Source organism: Aulonocara stuartgranti (genome assembly GCF_965226115.1).
Source record: "Aulonocara stuartgranti genome assembly, chromosome: 7".
Taxonomy (NCBI): Eukaryota; Metazoa; Chordata; class Actinopteri; order Cichliformes; family Cichlidae; genus Aulonocara; species Aulonocara stuartgranti.
In genome coordinates, this window is record NC_138945.1 from 7738572 (window position 1) to 7758552 (window position 19981).

Here is a 19981-nt window from a genome sequence, read left to right on the forward strand (position 1 = left end):
TGTATGTATGTATGTATGTGTATGTGTGTATATATATATATGTGTGTGTATATATATATATATATATATATATATATATATATATATAAATAAAAAAAACAATTCTGTAACTGTAACTTCGGTCGTTGCTGTGCTTTTTTGGAAGTCGAATTTCCCAGAGGAACCCACCCGAGGGATTAATAAAGTTCTATCTTATCTTAAATACTTAAGCACATATAATAAAGGCTGTATGAGTAGGTGAATGTGGTTTATTGTATAGAGTGCTTGGGGGTTCATTCATTGACAACTCTTCTGTAGTTATCTGAAGGCAGACATTTCAGATAAAACGGTTCTAGATCTGCTTATCTTTCCAGTCCATGTGAATGCTGTCTCTTCAAAGACTTTCTTCACCACTGTCATGAACTTCCTACAGAGAGTTCTCACTGGCAGTGACAGCACTGTGTGAAGTAGGTGCCACTGGGTCTCTGGTTATCTCCAAGTGAGTCTCCTGTTTCACATGTGTATGCTGAGATAGAAGCTGGAAGGAAAGCAGATCTCTGTTCCTCAAAGTCTCTTCTTTACTTGATAATGTCCTGACGTCCAACCAGGCGTAAACTGTTCTTGTAAATCTGAGGCTTCATTCCCTTTTGCACGAGCAAAATGACAGAAATGACAAATGGCTCATAACCAAACTACACCCTGCTGCAGTGAATGGGTTCCCTCGAGTGCAGTAAAGCATCATACTGAAGAAGAGATGGGTGCGACTGTTCCTGCACAGATGTTCCATCGGTTTGAACATAGTGAGATTAAATGACCATCAATTATTTGCTGTGTTTAAAGCTGTGTTTCATTCAGATTATGAAAATAGATTGTCGTTATGTATTGTCATTTCAAGAGAACTCTGAAGGTTTATAGTTTTATGAGATTTTTGTCCATCATCACAGAAATTTGTGGCGTGGTCTTTAATTTGTAGACACTGCAGCTTTCAAAAATGGTATTCACATCTAGAAATAGTTTCAGCATTACAGTGGAAAACCCACTGTTAGGCTTTCAATTGGGCTGTTGCTGCAAAATATTGTTTCACAAACATAACAGATGGACTACAGCAGGTCAAATGAATTACACTCTTAAAAGTCAAAACACATGAACACTTGGTCAGCTACAAACACAAACATGTAGTTGTTATTATTGCTTTTTATAGTACTTGGAGGAAAAAAATCCTGGGCTGTTTACAGATGAATTCTGTCTTGCCATGACTATTCCAATATCCTCCTCTGCATGCCCTCCATAAATCTTCTCCTCATGGTAATGTCTGAAAATTTTTTTTTTTTACAGCATATGAGAGAAATTGGCCAAAGGATGGGCCATTGGCATCGCTCACTGGTTTATGTACTTCTGAAAACTAAAAACACAGCACTCAGAAGCGAAGCGGTAACTAAAAGAGGTCGCTTTATTTGCTGTAACTGCTAGACTAAAAAGAAAGACAAAAGTACAAAATTCCAAGAATTAGAAATTGGGAATGAGGAAAAATTGATAGAAAGCACTGAACACATGGAAACACACAGCAAATGGGAACAATATGACAATATGACCATCAGAGGGAGACTGAGGATATAAATATACACAGGAGGTAATTAAAGAGATGGGATGCACTTGGGGAAAACAAGGCACAAGTGAATTAAATCAGACTAACGACAGGGGCAGCAAAACTGAATATGGCACAAACAGGACGAAAGACTATCAAAATAAAACAGGAAACTAAAAGCCTGAGACTGCACACATAAACTTGACAGAAAAAAATAAACATAACCTAACCAAAGCAAAGGTCACTTTTAAACTGAAAACTACAACAAATTCAAACGGAATATATGAAACAGAAAACAGTGGGTACAAAAGCAAGGATCATGACAGACATGCCTTAAAGCACACCTTTAATCACTCATTCTACTCTAAATGGACACACTTTTTTTGCATATGAGCCATCCATGCATTTTGAAGAAGACTTGAAACTAGCAACTTGGAGTATTAAGCTCTGTTTAATTAGTGGTTAGGACTGTTGCTTGTTACTAAACCTATGGTGGGTTCTAGTATGTTAACTCTGGATGTTTTCCCGGGGGTTGCGCTGGTTGTCTCCATGGGTCTTCACAAAAGAGAGTCTAAATCTCAAGACTTGGACTTCGTTGTCAAATGAAGGTGAATACAATCAGTAATGTGTTCTAGTTATGTCAGGAGGAGGAAGCCAAGTAATAAAAATAACCAGTAGCGCTGTACTGCATTTGACTGTAGCTAGTTGTGAGTCAGACCTCCATGCCTCAGACCAAGCTTGTATTTCATACCCCCTCTCCATGGTTGAACCCAGTTCTTCAGGTCTAATAAAACAAGCACATTCAGGATCAGCAGGCTGCACAGAGGTGGCTTTCTCAAGAAGCCACATGTGAGCGTGACGCTTGAAGCACATGCTATGCAAACAGACCAGCAAACGGTCAGCCTGTGCATGTATGTAGGTGTGTGTGTCTGACTTTGCCTGAGGTAGGCTAATGGAGGCATCGGTGGCAGGTTAGAGAGCTGGACTCAGAAAGGAGTGCTTGTTTCTACTCGGACAGAGTTTGATTCACATTTTTCAGAAGCTTAGCTCTGGTTAAAGGAGCTTTGTTAAAGGACTCCACTCTACATACACAGATAACTGAGTCTGAGGCTTGAACCCTGGGCTATTTCAGTGTACAGTGTACTGTATTTCTTTTTCAGCAGACCTTTATAAATTTAGTTATATTTATAATTACTTATAGCTGTCAAACTTTAACTTTTGATGAAATTCAAGTTTAAGCAATTCAGAGTGTTTGACGTAGTGAAGCCTTTGCTCACCATACTGCTGGAGACTATTTACTGGATTGTGTAAATGAAAAAAATAACAATTAAAAAACATTAGCAGATCACAGAGAAAAATAGTTTGAAGTTGTATTTCGCATTATTGGTTGAATAATACAACAATAAAAGATAGATGCCTAGATACAGTTAATAATAAAAATAAAATAAAATAAAATAAAATAAAAAGCAATGGCAGTACCATTTTTCAGGGGGAAAAAGCAAAGTACACAGCATCATTTTAATGTAGCTGCAAAGTGGTGAGACTTCCACTTTATTGCCCTATTAAACTATTCCCTTCTGTTGATGGTTTTAAATCTTTAGTATCAAGTCTTTTTCAATAGAGCGTGAAGTTATATTTGAAAATTGCAGTTACATTTAAAGTAAAACAGAAGATTATCTGGATATGCTTTAGAGTGTAACTACCCTGTGACTGACCGTTCACTACTATATTAGGATACCTCTGTATACTTCACTCTATGGGAACTTACCGTTATTCTGTGGCCTTTGAGGTAACTGTAATATTTTATGTTGACTACAAATGCAACGCTGAACTCCTCATAGTAGGATTTAGCAGAATTCACACAGTTCACAGTTCTATGCTATAGTTATGCTATTGGATTAAATCTTCCTAACACTGACCAATAGAACAGGTTTTCAAAATAAAACAGCAAGTACTGTAATGGTTGTTTAAAAAAACATAAACCAGCTACAAATGATAAATAACAGTTTCTAAAAGATTAAAATTTCTTATAAAATATGATCTCTGGGCCTGATCTCTGATAACAACGAGACGGCCTACGTGAAGGAGATTAGGAATCTGGAGAACTGGTGCCAGAGGAACAACCTCCTTCTAAACGTCAGTAAGACAAAGGAGCTGATAGTGGACTTCAGCACTAAGCAGGAGAGGAACTACCAGACCCCCGTCATCAACGAGTGCCCAGTGGAGAGAGTGGACAGCTTCAAATACCTCGGAGTTCACATCACGCAGGACCTGTCATGGTCCTGTCACATCAACACCGTGGTGAAAAAGGCCCGACAGCGTCTCTACCACCTCAGACGCTTGAGAGACTTCCAACTGCCCTCCAAGGTGCTCAGGAACTTTTACTCGTGCACCATAGAGAGCATCCTGGCGGGAAACATCTTAACCTGGTTCGGGAACAGCACCATGCAGGACAGACGAGCTCTACAGAGGGTTGTGCGGTCAGCTGAGCGCACCATCCGCTCCGAGCTCCCTGACCTGCACTCAATCTACAGCAGGCGGTGCTGGACCAAGGCCAGGAAGATCGTGAAGGACCTCAGCCATCCCAACAACAGACTGTTCTCTCTGCTGAGGTCAGGAAAGCGATTCCGCTCCCTGAAGACCAACACAGAGAGACTGAGGAGGAGCTTCTTCCCGCAGGCGATACGGTCTCTCAATCACACCACCACACAGTACTGACCCACACATATGGTTCTTACACACACACTGGACTTTCTGGACATTGTTTTTGCACAACACTGGTCACTATATTCTTCATTTCCAGTTAATACTTGTACAGCTGCTGTTATTGTGTATATATTTATTTAGATTTAGATTTCTTCATACATTCTTATATAGTTCTATATTGTGTATTGTGTATTTTGTTGTACAGTTATTTTATTTTCAACTTTAATTTATATATTTTATCTTATTCTTCCCAGTTAAATTTACCCTTCATTCTAATTTGTGTTGTACAGTTATTTCATTTTTAACCTTAATTTATATTTTATTCCTTCCTAGTTAAATTTACCCTTTTTAATTTTTCATATTTATTTCCTATCTTATTCATAGCCTTTCCTTTTTTGTTTTCTTTAGGTCACGAGCAGTTGTCCAAGCATTTCACTACATATCGTACTGTGTATGACTGTGTACGTGACAAATAAAATAAAAATTTGAATTTTGAATTTGAATTTGAATTATGAATGGTTGCCTAGAGTCATTCAAGGTGTCTGGGGAGGGGCTGCAGAATGTTAAAGTTGAAGTGTACGTGTGTGATTCACCTTATTAAAACAATACCCTCTGAACTCTCACTAAACAAGTAGAAATACCAACTATAGTTCCTGCACACCTTGGTGCTACTTAAGCTGTAGCACTTCTTGTGATAGAGGCAGTAGACAGTGAGTGCCCTAAAGCCACAGCAGAACAAGACAGATAACAAGATAGAAGACAAGTAGTTGAAAAGCTGTGAGCATGTCTGCTGAAGTTATTGAACACATAAGAACTGTTTGTGGCATTATGTTTGAAAGCATCCTCACTTCACTTTCAATGCTTGGATGTATTTTGGAGGAATTTTTGGAGCAGTTAATCACAAACTGGATTACAAAATGCAGACAGCTTTGCCCTTTCTGTCTATTCGCTCTCTTTGGGTTGACTGCAAATTAGTAAGGTCTACTGCGGTCAGCTATGGATGTTTCACTGTTAAAAAAATATTAAATTAAAGTTCAGGAAGCTCCTTGCCAGGGACTCTACTACACTGCTGAAATGAATGTATTTCAAAGTTATGTTTCGCAGTTTTAATGGTGACGTGACTGTGGTGAAATGAAATCAGAAAAGTGAGGCTGTTATACGATGACACCAAGAATACCTTTAAGATCACTTTAATGTGCAGGGAGAACTTTTGGGTGCCCATTTCAATTTTTTATGCAGTGTGGGTTTTCTTTAAAACTGGCTTCATTTTTGTTATTCTTGTTCTTGTTCTTCTGTTATTCAGAAGAATAACAATTTTTGCTGAAGCGCTGACTGTAACATGACAACAGCACTTTTTCCAAGCAAAACTCATTAAGTTCAGAGCAAGATTTACTTCCTCTGACAAACCTCCTCCTCAGCTGTTACGGCTCACAGCCTGACTGCTGACACTAACAACGTTTTATTACTTATTCTGCCGGAAAAGTCACATAATGGTGTAGTTAATGATGCAAGTTGAGCAGAGTGAGCTACACTAAAAGATGTATTGCATGTGGTCCTGAGTCATTTATGCTGTTTGGTGATCCATTAGACATTTTTATCAAAGTGATTTTAAACTGTGCAAATCAAGATCCACTTGTCTAATCTAAAGTGTAGCTGATTTTCTTGTTCTCTGGCACCAATAAGGTAGACCAATGTGCATCAAGTGATCTTTACATGTTATCAGGAGTGTTTTCAAAAGGTAGAAGAAATGGGTTGATGTACAGGGGGAAAAAAGCAACCATGCTGTATTTAGTCCTGGAGACTGGACCTACCAAAGGTATGACGTTACTGTTTTGTAAATGCTGAAAACATAAAAGATTTTCATACACTATTAAATTACTAAATTAATAATTTAAAAAAAAAGTTGTTTTCAAAGTTGGAGTTCAAGTTATTTTTGCTTCCAATAGTGTTAACATACTACACAGGTCATGAACAAGATTTATTTAAATTTTCATTGTAAGTGGGCTAAAGCAGTTAATTAAAAGTAGTCTAACATAAATGTAAATGCTGTAATTTTATTATTTTAATAAACCATGTAACTTGGATGGATTCGATGCTGGCGTGACCACAGTGCACACGTCTGCTGTTGCTCACAGTGGTCCAAGGGACCGCACAGGGAGTTTTGCTCAGACACGGAAAAAATTAGAGGGAACATTTCTCACTGTAATAAAATATTATGGTCAACAATATTGAACACTGCAGAACAAGCACAGAGATGAGTCCACTGCAGAGGCCATAAGAAGATCATTTTTAACCTGAGCTAGAGCTGTTTCTGCTGTTATGATTCAGTGTTGTGGTTTGTGATCACATGCCGCCTGTGTTGATGTGTCGCTCCTCCCACTGGGGTGTTGGGTGTGTATTTTCTTTCTCCTTCCACAAGGCTGGTTGTGTGGGTGTGTCTGTGATTGGCTGATTCCAACAAGCTCCTGAAGTTAGGATTGGATGATTGACTGGACAGCAACCTGTCAACCTCCACCTGTAGCCACCTCGCCCCTCACCATGTCCAGTGTTGGGGAGTAACGGAATACATGTACCGCCGTTACGTATTTAAAATACAAAATATGAGTAACTGTATTCCGTTACAGTTACCGTTTAAAAAGGTGGTATTTAGAATACAGTTACTTTGTTGAAATAAATTGATTACAGTACGGTACTTTCCTGTTTCATATTGTGGCGGGTCAGGACTGTTTGGGTTTTGTTTGACAGCCGTGTTCTGTTGTCCCAGGCGGCAGCGTTACGGTTGCCATGGTTACAGGGTGACTCTCTCTCTGCGTGTTTCCTGGGTGAGAGAGCGCCTTTTTGTTGTTGTTGTGCTAAGCTAACAGGCAGAATGCTACAGATATAGCTCTAAAGAATGTAGCCTCATGGGCAGTGTAGTCCGTGCTGCAGGGAGAATGGACTGCCATACACGTTATGTGTCTGTGAGCGAGGGAGGGAGAAAAAGGAAAAGTACGAGCTGTCATCGAGCAGAAACGAGAGCTGGAAGCATGTAAATATAATAATAACCACTGCAGCCAAGAAGAGTGCCTGACGAGCCCAGTTGTAAGTAAGCTATTAAGACTCGACTGTACACCGTGTTCGTGTTTTCCTCCAAAAACAATAAGTTCCGTTGGAGCAGCCTTTCAACGCCTCTCTCTGTCTCTCGCAAGCAAAGTTTTTTTTTTTTTATAACTTTTTATATATCATTTTACAGTATGGGAATACAAAACTTAAGGTCAGCATGGGAGACATTCACAGTTCCAGTAATAGCATCTACTTACATCATGGTAATATTCATTTATGCAGTGCAAAGGGGAGTACACAACCCATTTTTCCCAGAGCTTCTTAAATTTCTCGAGCTCGAGTCTAAGGACAAAGGTAAGCTTTTCCATTCCAAAAATTTCTTCCACTATCCCACGCCATTGGGCCCGAGTTGGAGGGTCTGCCTTTAGCCACCTACGGGTTATGGCCTTTCTGCAGCCAGCCAAAAGTATTTTCAATAAATAAATATCTTTATGTGGGAGTGCCGTAGGCAATTTGCCAAGATACAACGTATCAAATGAATAGTCTATTGTAATCCCAATTATTTTGTTTATCTCAAGGGCCACCTCCCCCCAATATGGCTGAATCCTTGGGCAGGCCCAGAAGACATGAAAATGGTTTGCCATGGGGGTTCCACAACCTCTCCAACATAGGCCCTGGCTCTGTGAGCCTGTTTGCCGAGCTGTGAGTTTAGGAGTGTTAAAGAATCTCACTACATTCTTCCAACCAAACTCTCTTAAGGACCTTGAATTTGCAGTGGTAGCCTGAGACTCACATATTCCCCACCAGCTGTCCTCCGAAATTCATGAGCCTGATTCCCTCTCCCATTTATGCTTAATGTACAGCGTAGAGTGATTTTTAGAGGCTTGTATACTACCGTATATTTTCGAGACCATCTTTTTAGAGTCATTTCTCTTGTATGCCTCTTGAAAGATATGAATTAGGTTGTATTCGTTTTCATCTCTGATTAGCAACGTCTTGTTGTAATAGTCTCTAACCTGCAAGTATCTAAAAAAGTCGTGCTTTGCCAATCCGTATGTATCTGAGATGGTTTTATAGCTTTGGAATCCCCCATTTGTTGCTAGTGAACAAAAAGAAGTAATTCCTCTCAGAGTCCACTGTTTAAAGGTCCCATCCAGCCTGGCAGGTACAAACTCCGGGTCATAAGCTATCCAATTCAAGGTCTTAGCCTGCTTTTCTATTTGTAGTTTCCCCACAACCCTGAACCATAGTTTCAGGGTGAACCGGGTCAAATGGTTCAAATCTTTGTAAAAAAGGAAAAGTACGAGCTGTCATCGAGCAGAAACGAGAGCTGGAAGCATGTAAATATAATAATAACCACTGCAGCCAAGAAGAGTGCCTGACGAGCCCAGTTGTAAGTAAGCTATTAAGACTCGACTGTACACCGTGTTCGTGTTTTCCTCCAAAAACAATAAGTTCCGTTGGAGCAGCCTTTCAACGCCTCTCTCTGTCTCTCGCAAGCAAAGTTGACCCACACAACAAAGTAAAGCTATTTTTCGGCTACGGAACCCACGGTATTAGCCAGAGGTCCCTTTACTACGGTTCGGAGCCGCGGACCTTCAGTAATAGTAATAAATCACACAGCAATAGTACATTCACGTAGTTGTAAACAGCATGATAATATATTAAGTAATCCAAAGTATTCAGAATACGTTACTCTCATTGAGTAACGTAACGGAATACGTTACAAAATACATTTTGGGGCATGTATTCTGTATTCTGTAATCTGTAGTGGAATACATTTTAAAAGTAACCTTCCCAACACTGACCATGTCTCATCTATACCAACAAAGTGCCATCTAGTTGTTTGTACTTTGTACTGATTGATAAGTCATTCACCAATAAGCATACACTGCTTTACCCCCCTTCTCACTTTAATGAGACCTCTAACCTACAAAACAAACTAAACAGCTTACTGTTTCCCTCAAGAAGTGAAATTAACTTTTCATCCAATAAACTAATCAGGAAAGTGGTGTTAACTGCAGACGTTTGCCTTCAATATCATAATACCACAATTTCTGTCTCAGAATAATATACAGTGGAACAGAGGGTGTTTCGTAAGTCCAAATTTTCGTATGTCGAAGAGCCTTTTTCCATCGCCTTTTTGAGTGAGGCGATGCTGGCTGAAGACGAAGTTCTTGGTGGAGGCTGAAGAAAGCATACATACGTACGTGTATGTTACGCGGGCATTTTGCCATACCACGGGCAAAAATATTGCCGTTAAGTGATTTCATAACTTGACTTTTTCGTTAAATGGGGTCTTCGTAAGCCGGGGTTCCACTGTATTTCCCATGTGTTGTTACTAACAGTCAATTTCAAAATGTGGTCAAATAAATAAAATTGTGCACTAAAGATAATTGATACTTCCTGAAGTGACATTTATTATACAATACTGACTATATAGCGCTTGTTGTACAAAAACAAAACAAGAGATAAAACGAAAGACAAAACCACTAAACCACCAGTAAAACAAAGAGAATAAAAAGAGCATGTCAACTCACACTGGTCCAAATGCTTTTGAAAAAAGATGTGTTTTCAAAAGAGACTTAAAAACAGGAAGTGAAGGTGCCTCTCTCAGCAGTTGGCTGATCTAAGGGCCCAGGAGGGAATATAAGGCTGAAGTACATCAGAAAAGTATGGAGGAGCAAGACTGTTTAGGCACTTATAAGCCAACTTTAGGACTTTAAAATAAATTCTGTGATAAACAGGAAGCCAGTGAAGAGAGGACAGGATAGGAGAGATATGCTCATGCCTGTGTGTACCAGTTAAGAGATGGACAGCAGCATGTTGAACAAGCTGAAGACGTGAGAGGGATGCTTAGCTGACTCCAGCATAAAGTGCATTACAATACCCAAGCCGAGTTGAGATAAAGGCAAGTATTATTTTCTCCAAGCCATGCCTTGACAAAACTGGCTGAAGCTTTGCTATTTGCCTTAAGTGGAAAAAGCTTTGTTGCAACACAGAACTGATTTGTTTATTAAATTTAAAATCCAAGTCCATAATGACTCCCAGATTTGTGACATGCTGTCTGATGTATGACCCAAGCCAACCATAATTAATAACTGGGTTGCGTCATGTTTTGAAGGGAGGAAGGTTCAGGGCTGAAGCAATCAGCTTCATGGGCTCATCCGGTTAGAATAAGAAAAGCAGCCATCTAATGCAGAATTATTTTCAGGGTACTCCTTTTATTCTCAAATAAATAAGGCAAAAAAGGAAGGAAACAAAGACACACATGGACTGCCAATGCTCAGCTGCCGCCCCGTGTGGAAGTGCGGAAAGAGTGAGCCAAAAGTGAATGCAGTCCTTATATACTGTGTGACATATAATGTGTGACAGGTGAGTGCAATCAAGGACAAGCACCACACCCAATCAAAGGTGAGAGAACTAAACAAGGTGCATCTGGTGAAGTGAGTGGGTGTGCTGGGATGTGCTAAAAGGTGGGTCTCTACAACAGCCGCCCCCATATTTCTAGTGAGAAATATGTTGATATGATCAGGATCTGTCTTCGTCAGGAAGCGAGGGCAGGGGGATCAGACAGGAGACATATAATATAATTACCTCTGTTTTGCTTTCATTGAAGCTCAAAAAGTTCAGAGCCATCAAAGCCTTGACATCTTAAAGGCAGTTTTAAAAGAGTTTGATGGTGCCTGGATTATTAGGTGTTAAAGGCAGGTAAATTTGGCAGTCGTCTGCGTAGCAGTGGAAGGATATCTCATGTTTTCTAGGAATAGAGCCCAAAGGCTGCAAGAATAGGGGAAAAAAAGATGACCAAGGACTGACCCCTGAAGTACCCCACAGGAAAGGGGGACTGAGGTGGATAAAAAATGTTCAATAGTAACACTAAATGTTCTGCCACCCAGTTGGAACCCAGTGTTCCAAACGTGAGATAAGAATACTGTGGTCCACAGTATCAAATGCTGCAGTAACATCTAAAAGCACAAGAATCACAGAGCTTCCAGAATCATTTGCTATAAGGATGTAATTGAAAACCCATTAGAGTGCTGTTTCAGTGGAATGTAAATGTTTAGAACCTGACTAAAAATCCTCGATTAAAGGGGTGATCGTGGCTCAAGAGTTGGGAGTTCGCCTTGTAGGTTGCCGGTTTGAGCCCCGGCTCGGACAGTCTCGGTCGTTGTGTCCTTGGGCAAGACACTTCACCTGTTGCCTACTGGTGGTGGTCAGAGGGCCCGGTGGCACCAGTGTCCGGCCTCTGTCAGTGCGCCCCAGGGTGGCTGTGGCTACAATATAGCTTGCCATGACCAGTGTGTGTAGGAATGGGTGGATGACTGGATGGGTCCTTAGGGACTAATAAAGCGCTATACAAATACAGGCCATTTACCATTATTCAACTGGGTAAAAACTATTTTCTCTAATAACTTTGAAAGGATGAGATCAATTTGAGATTGATCTAAAATTTGAGCAAAGTAAAGGGTCAAGGCCAGTTTTTTTTAAATAAAAGATTTACAATTGCATGTCTAAAACCACCAGGAAACACATTGGAAGTAATACTGCTATTTTTTATAGCTTGCCTCCACCAGTGTGTGAATGCGAGAGTGAATGAATAGTGGCATTGTAAAGCACTTTGGGTGCCTTGAAAAGCGCTATATAAATCCAATCCATTATTATTATTATTATTTTTTATAATGGCAAGGACTGAGGTTCCAGTCGAGGGAAAAACCTCTTTAAAGAGCCATGCAGGTATAACATCTCGTGAGAGCCAGAGGGTTTCATTTGCCTAACCACCTCTTTGAGAACTTAAATGAAACAGGCTCAAACTGATGTAAAACAGCTGAGCAGGGAATTAGCATGGGTGGGTCATATGTTGGAAGTACTATTGCTGACCTGACCTCGACATGTTTACAAAGAAAGAAAGGAATTGATTACATGAGTCAGCAGAGGCTTTCAGGGCGGTAGACTGTGGCACATTTAAAATAGAGCTGATAGTCTTAAAAAGAACACTGGGATTATGACAATTTGGCAGAGTGAGCTGAGAAAAATCTCTGTTTTTCTCTTTTATTTACATTTCAAACGAAACCTGCAATTTGTCTTTCTTCCACTTTCACTCTGCTCTCTTACACTGATGCCTGACTGCTCGGGTCGATTCATTTAACCAGGACTGAGGAATACGTTTTGGGTGCTTGGCCTAAAGATTTTCTTCATAAAAGTGGAGGAGAAGAGAGCCGCAATGGAGGAGTTAAACGTACAGCAGCGCCTTTCAAATAAAACAGGTTTGTGACCAGAAAACACTGAATCCCAATTTCCAAATTAAAACAGATAAACCATATAACATGATAACACCAGGTCAAGAGTGTGCAGTGTGTAGGGTCTTTTGTACAAGGTTAAAACACTAAATACGATTTAAAAACTCCTAAGCTAACAGTTTATCAGGGCAACAGACATGAATATTAAAATCACTAACTATTAAAATATTTAGGCACAATTTCAGCCAAAATCATGAAAAGTCATTTAAAAAATGTTTTTTAAACTGATTAGATTAGATTACTGTACACTACTAGTTGAGAACATCCCCATTCAAATATGCAAGTTCAAAGCTGGAGGAGGAAACTAGCACCTGGAGTAGTTAGCAGTGAAAATTATATTTAAAAACAGTCAATATTCTTCCTCCTCTACCTGACATCCTTGGAGCATTAAGAAATGAGCAGTTGGAGAGTAACATTTCATAAATAATGCTAGATTCACCAACTCTCATCCATATCTCAGTCACAAAAAAGAGATCCAACACATTAGCAGAAAAAAAAATGTATAATGAATGTTTTATTTCCTAAAGACTACACATTTACAGCCCCGATTCAAAGTTTAACACCACTTAAAAATGGCAAAAAATTATATTTTGCATTGTTGGATCCTGATAGGGATCCTCCTGAAGTTCCATTGTTCCACTGGAGGACAAAGCACTCTAGACCATTATGGCGCCCCCTACACTGTGGCGCATAGAATTCATCTCAGGTGGGATTTGCTTGTTATGCCAGTAATGTTGGAAACCATCAGGGCCATCAAGGTTACCGAGTGACCCTGCTTATACAGCTCAACAACTCGACCAAAAAGGGAAAGGTGTTTTGCCTTTGCCATCAAAAAGTCATGACAGTGTGACTACCTGACAGAAACTGACAATGAATCTGTCACAGTTCTGGGTCAGTTCGACCCAGCATTTTGAGTTCTCTTGCTTTGGTTTATTTTTGAATGATCGTTTTGTTCGCTGGCGCTTTGTTGGTTATTATTATTATTATTATTATTATTTATCTATTGTTTCTGTGATTCTGGTTTTGGTTTTTGCTCTCAGGTTTTGTGTTCTCATGTTTGGTGTGGGTTTTGATCTGTGCCCAGTCTGCGTCTTTGTGTAGTGATTTCTTGTTTCCTGTTTTATTGTGAAGGTCTGCGTCTCATGTGAGTGTATTCAGTTTTACCTCCCTTGTCTCGTCTTGTTAATTACTCCCAGCTGTGTCCCCCATGTGTAATCGCCCTGTTTTTCTCTGAGTGTATTTAAGCCGTGTCTTCTGTTGTAATACTTGCTGGTCTGTCTGTGTATCTACCATGTATCACCCGTGTGTTCTACCTGCTGTCAACCGTCGTTTGCCTCTGCCCACCCTCCTTCATTTTTGTGTTTAGTAGTTTAGTTATTCCCAGTATAGTTTAGTTTAATCTTCGTTTGCCATTTTTTCCCCTGTGTTCAATAAACCACCTTCACGACTGCCTGCAATTGGATCCTCCTTTATTTTCTCCACAGCTCACTCCACTCGCCGTGACAGAATCCCCATTTTTGCACAGATTTAGCTGTTTAAAGGCATGCAGTCCTAAACTTTCAGTCAGCTGTAAAACAGCCCGTTTCAGTTTAAGCGTTGTATTCAATAAGTTGCACGCTTAAAAAAATGTTTTGTCTCACTCCCATTTCTTCTTGTTGCATGTTGCTCTACTTGGAACCTTGTTAATATCAGCCTTGCAAAATATGATTTTTGCCATTCTTCAAGTGGTCTTAAACTTTTGATCAGGACTGTATTAGAGCCATCCTCGTTGGAGCCAGAGCCTGGGTAGAGGTTGTCTGTGAAGCCCAAGTTAATGGGCGAAAATTGAAAAAGCTTATTCCACGACTATCAAGAAGCGAAAAACATCAGCTAGCAGGGTTATGGACACATAGTCCTTCCACAGGAACCAGAGAGGAGATAACAGGATAAAGGAGACGCCTTAGGATGCGATGGAATGGAGCATAACCAGTTGGAGCAGCTGCTGAAGAAAAGAAAAGGCAAGCTTTAAGCTTCACCAGCCAAGCACTCTTTCCATGGAAAAAGCAGTCTGTCTTCATTCAGCACAGATTACATTTTACTTAGTATAATCCTTTCTAAATAGTTTGAATTGCACTCTAAGCTTAAGGAATTGTTTGCTTTGATTATTTGATGTTTAACTGTTTAACATTTGGCTTTGTACCTTTTTTGTCTTTAACAGTCTCGTACTGTACCCCCAGAACAACAGGATCAGAAGATAGGGAAACAAAAAGAAGGAAGCACAGTGTCCAGAAAAGCTGTAAAGCAGACAATGGTGAGGCAGTTAGGAGAAGATAAGTAATGATAGCTGGAGAGACATGGGGGGAGGGATGGGGTGTGATAACAAGAGTGTAATTAATTCTGGGCTTAGGGTGTTGTGAAACATTCCCACAGCATGTGGTTCATACTGGAGACACTTGAGAAATGCTCCTAATTAGCCTAAAGACTGGGCAAACAGATGTAAAAAGAAGAAGGTCGTTTCCTATAGGACACTTTCCATTTAGCTCTCAGTTTCTTAAATTTGAATGTTGAAAGCGTGTAGCAGTGCCTGTTTGTTCACTATGACATAATGTTCTGTAATATGTTTACATCTCATCACAGAACAATAAGTACTTTCATTTTCCACTTTACTGTTCCTTTAATGTTCCATTGAAACTGAATTGGATAAGCAGAAGAAAATAGATGGATGGATAAGAAAGAAAGAAAGAAAGAAAGAAAGAAAGAAAGAAAGAAAGAAAGAAAGCAAAGTAAGTAAATGTAAGAAAAGGGATGCATGAATAAGAAAGCACAAAGGTTCAAACACACAATTAACCAACTCAAAGAAAGACAAATCAGTAAATCATCAAAACAGACATTACAAATTCCACAAAACGAGATTCAAATAATACCGTAAAACTGATGTTCAACATACCAGGATAGCAAGAGATGAAAACAACAATCAAAGAATTACACAAGAGTCAAAATCTCCCAACACTAGAACTCAACCTCAGTTATATTCTCTAAGAATTTTAAGCAAAGAACACATTTAATCTCAGGGACCATGGCAAAGATGTAGTTGTTAAAAAAAAGCAATCTATTACAAATTGTTTATTTATTTATTTTTTAACAGTAATGCAGTAATTACTCAGAGAAAGTAACTTGTTACATTACTTTCTCGCTACTTCATAAAGATAGATGGCCCCATAATTATTAGTTAACAATATAAACCTGAGGCTACAGTTCCACATACCAACACAAACTCCTGCATTTGTGTGGTCTCCTAGTGAGACCACACAAATGAACATAAAACCAGCAAAGCAAAGATGAGCACAAAGAGACTTCGAGATGATCATCACAGTGATTCTACGTAAACAGGTAGAAACAGAGGCTACAGTCCTACTGCTCACTGGTACCTCTGTTACCTGTTTAAGTTCAGACTTAGCTGGTGGGTTGCAATTTCCAGTATTTGCCAAAAACTCATTGCCAGTATTTAAAATATTTCGAATGAGTTGTTTGCCTATATCTCTTATGAATTTTGTTAAGTTATATTGAGCAGCAATGATCGTTCCTGTCACAAGGTAGAAACTGCATGTTGTGGTTCTGGGTCATTTTGATCCAGCATTTTGGGGTATGGTGTTTTTGTGATTTCATTGTGTTGTAATGTTTTACTTTCTATTATTTAGTATTGCTTTATCTTTTTATTTATATTTCTGTTTTCATTCTGTCTTGTTGGTGTGTCTCATCTCCCCTAACACACAAATTTCCCCACCGTGGGATCAATAAAGTCTTATCTTATCTTATCTTCCTGTTTGCAAGTTTCCCTGCTTGTTTTTCCTTTGTGTATGTTCTCCCCAGTTCTTCTTGTGTCTCTCTCGCTTCGCGTCCCTCTTTACCTCTCATCTCCCTTGACAGTTTTCTGTGTTCCCCTCTTTGTGTCCCCCCTCATTGTCTCCCCAGCCCGTTCAGTTTCCTTGAGCCTTCCTTCCTTCCTGGTGTGTGATTAGTCAGCGTCTTGTGTTTCCTGTTTTACTTTGACAGTGTCATGTGCTGCGTTTAGTGTGTTCTGTTTTGCTTCCCCATGTCTCGTAATGCTTAACTTGTGTTTATCTTTTTATCATGTATCACGTTCAATGTATCTCATGTTCAGGGTTTTTTTTTTGTCTCTTATCCCTAGTGTTAGTGTTAGTCAGAGGTGTGGACTTGAGTCACATGACTTGGACTCGAGTCAGACTCGAGTCATTAATTTTATGACTTTAGACTTGACTTGAAAAAATGTTCTAAGACTTGTGACTTGACTTGGACTTTTACACCAATGACTTGGGACTTGAATTGGACTTGAACCGGTTTACTTGAAAAGACTTGATATTTTACCCCAAATATAAAATTTAACATGCATATTATATAGAGATTGAAAATGTGACGTCATTCACGGGTAGAACCGCAAAGGATTCTGGGAACTCGTGGCAAGCGGTACTAGCGCACGCAGGCTTTCAATTAAAATCAGTTATACAGCGATAAAAAGAAACACAAAAATGTCAAGAAGCTGTTGTATTATTAACTGCAATAGCCGGTCGCATGACAGCCACGGGAAGCCGACGGGTAAAGAGATCGGTTGTTATCGGATTACGTCGTTGAAGAGAAATTGTTCGAGCCATGTTTCCGAAGTAACAAAGACGCGACGGATGGCCTGGATTGCAGCCATTCAAAGATAAAATATAACGTCCCAGAACACTCCAGCTCACAGGTTAGTCTGCTCCAAGCATTTACACGAAGGTCAGTGTTTTTTAGTAGTTAATACGTCATTTTTCTTAACATAATTGGTGATATAGGTTACAAGCAAGTCTGGCGCTGAACAGAAATGGTCGCGCTATGCTCCTTTGTTTATTGTGCATAAATAGTGAATTGTCCTGACACAATATTGCGTTTCGCCTCTGTTATTATGGTACATTGACAAAAACACATACTTTTATTCACAGGATAAAACAGGTTTTTTGTATCACTAATTGTCCAGTACGATTACAGCATACAATATTATTGTCACTGCTACATTTCTGTAACACGTACCAGAAATTATTTCCACTACTAATTAATTACCGTTGAGCTCAAAGGTCCTATTAATAAACGGTTAACGAATGTGTATTTATGACGACAATTTGTGAGACTGGTAAACTTATGATACGTACGATGGTCTTTCGTTCTACACGGTGCATTTCAAGGTCCTGTACCCATCCGTCGGTAAACTGTACCTGGGCTTGTTGCAGTGACCTGAAGTTACTAAACTTCATGAGTGTGTGCACTCACTCCAAGAACCGTATAATTATAAATATGCATATAAATATGCTAGGATGAGATAGCTGACTTCATCTAACTAGCAAATGTTGTCCAGGCTACGTTGGTGATACAGTTTTTTTAATGTGTATGATATTTTTGTCATGCGATTTTAAAGCCGGTCCTACAACCGCATCCAAGAATAACATGCAGCTTATCTCAGAACTGTCGGTGAAAATTATTCTTGGAGCTAGGTTTAATTGAGCTGCATTTTAAAGAGGTGCAATTTCACAATTTGTGTATATTTTCTAAGTTCACTATTTTGTCATGTGTTGAGAAAAACACAGATTTTAAAATTACATGGTCTAATATTTACATTTAGCATAACTGCAACATTATTTTTTCGTTTTTTTTTTTTTTTTAAAGACTCGAAAGGACTTGAAATTCAAAGTTTCAGACTTGTGACTTGACTCGGACTTTTACACCAGTGACTTGAGACTCGACTCTGACTTGCCTGACATTACTTGAGACTTGACTTGAGACTTGAGGATAAAGACTTGAGACTTACTTGAGACTTGCAAAACAATGACTTGGTCCCACCTCTGGTGTTAGTGTTGCCTCAGTTTCCGTGTGCCTTTGTTTCTTATCCTTGAATCAGCCAATAAATCGGTTCACCTTTCGTTAAGTTCCCGCCTCATTGTCTTGTTTTATTACATTAAGGTCTTCACTTACAACACATCGACCACCGGGCTGTGACACTGCTCAATTTTGGCAAAGTGATTCTTAGATATTCTTTTTATCTTTGTAGCTAAAAAACACAATTTACAAATCTTAAGTTACAAATGTATTTTTCAAGACAAATGTGGTGAAGAGGGAAGCAGAAATTTCAACAAACATAATGCTTTTACAAAAAATATTTTAAGTGGTGAAAAAGAAATGCATTTATTCTAATAACAAAGAGAAACTGTAGTTCAAGCCTTTTTATTTTTTATATTTTTATTTAATTCTTTTCTTCTGTAAAGTATCCTTGGATTTCTTTAAAGATGCTAGTTAAAATGGTTTTTATATGTTATCAATAATATATATAATCCTTTTGTAACTCCTGTTGTCTATACCCAATTTCCCAGTGTCTATTTATAATGTCTATTTCCCAATATAAGCAAAGATATTACACTTTACAATAATGAGTAGAAACACTTGCAATCGTTTTTTGCCAGGTGATCGCTTTTTGGCTCAACAGCGGCATACATTCAACTATAACAGCTCACTAGGTTCTGGGTGAGGTTTGCGTTAGCATGCTATATGTGGAGATGCTTGCAAAGAGCTAAAGTTGTATTAGCAGCATAATGCAGTTGTTTTATGTCTTGGACACAACTTACACTTTAACATCTTGCTCTTGTCCTTTTGTGCAATAAAAGTAAAAGTAATGTCCATATCTCCACCCCTTAAAAGTTCCACCTCCCTGCATAGGAACTGAAATCAGCTGACTATCTGCACAGGAAAAAAAAAGTATGCCTGGGGTTTTTTTTTTGTTTGTTTGTTTGTTTTGGTTTGTTTTTTTGTCCAACGGTTGTGAGCAGATAACTTAAGGATCTTTGTAACAAAAGCAACAATTACAACATTTTTGTGATAACTGAATTTAGCATGTTACTGAAAATTTTTATGTAATTACAGTAACTGGTTATTTTGGAATCCTTTGTAACCAAAATTGCCTGCCAAGCACTTTTTTTTACTGAAAGAGATACTCTATCTAGGTTGTTCTGTTGCCAAGGGTGCATGGGATTACCTACAACTGTTTTCCACACTTCTGTTTTAAGAGAGTGGAGATCTGATAACAGAAGAAATGTATCTCTATCCCTTTTGTCTCAACAAATTTGTAATAAGTAGTTGTCAAACAGCTAACAGATCATCTGCAGAGGAATGGCTTATTTGAAGAGTTTCAGTCAGGTTTCAGAGCTCATCACAGCACAGAAACAGCTTTAGTAAAGGTTACAAATGATCTTACGGCCTCTGACAGTGGACTCATCTCTGTGCTTATCTTTCTAGACCTCAGTGCACTATTTGATACTGTTGATTACAATATTTTACTGGAGCATTTAGAGCATGC

The 19981-nt window shown here is 39.0% G+C and overlaps 1 long non-coding RNA gene across 1 annotated transcript; it reads left to right on the plus strand.

Moving 5' to 3' along the window:
* The first annotated feature begins 8688 nt into the window (after positions 1-8688).
* LOC309712030 lies at positions 8689-15503 on the plus strand. Its single transcript, XR_014278161.1, has 4 exons — positions 8689-8705; positions 12466-12579; positions 14516-14609; positions 14810-15503. It is a non-coding gene; the product is annotated as an uncharacterized lncRNA (long non-coding RNA).
* The last annotated feature ends 4478 nt before the right edge of the window (positions 15504-19981 follow it).